General features: G+C 37.8%; 1 protein-coding gene across 1 annotated transcript in view; it reads right to left on the bottom strand.

Moving 5' to 3' along the window:
- LOC119587429 overlaps positions 1 to 304 on the bottom strand; it is a gene marked incomplete at its 3' end in the record, with an annotated part of 30623 nt that overhangs the window by 17026 nt on the left and 13293 nt on the right.

Genomic DNA, 304 nt, shown 5'->3' with positions numbered 1-304 from the left:
CGATGGCTGTTAGTCTTCGCGAAAAAGCAATGGCTCGTTTGCAAAGGGGGAGAATGCATTTGCTCGGAAGCGCACACATCTAACCACTAGAACGCAATGCCTAATGCTCCACGTTGCCAATTCATTAGTAGGGTTGGCCGCCTTTTCACAGCTGCGTCGACGCCGTTCTCGGATATAAATAATAATACTGAATCATAAACAGACGAATATTAGATTACAATTAACTCTTCTTAATAAAATAAACAATAATAGAATAGTCATTTAAATGAAAATTTCATCTAATATTTCCTCCTTTTAAAGTTCA

The sequence above is a fragment of the Penaeus monodon genome, chromosome 22, assembly GCF_015228065.2.
Source record: "Penaeus monodon isolate SGIC_2016 chromosome 22, NSTDA_Pmon_1, whole genome shotgun sequence".
NCBI lineage: Eukaryota > Metazoa > Arthropoda > Malacostraca > Decapoda > Penaeidae > Penaeus > Penaeus monodon.
This window is presented reverse-complemented; position numbering and strand designations above follow the sequence as displayed.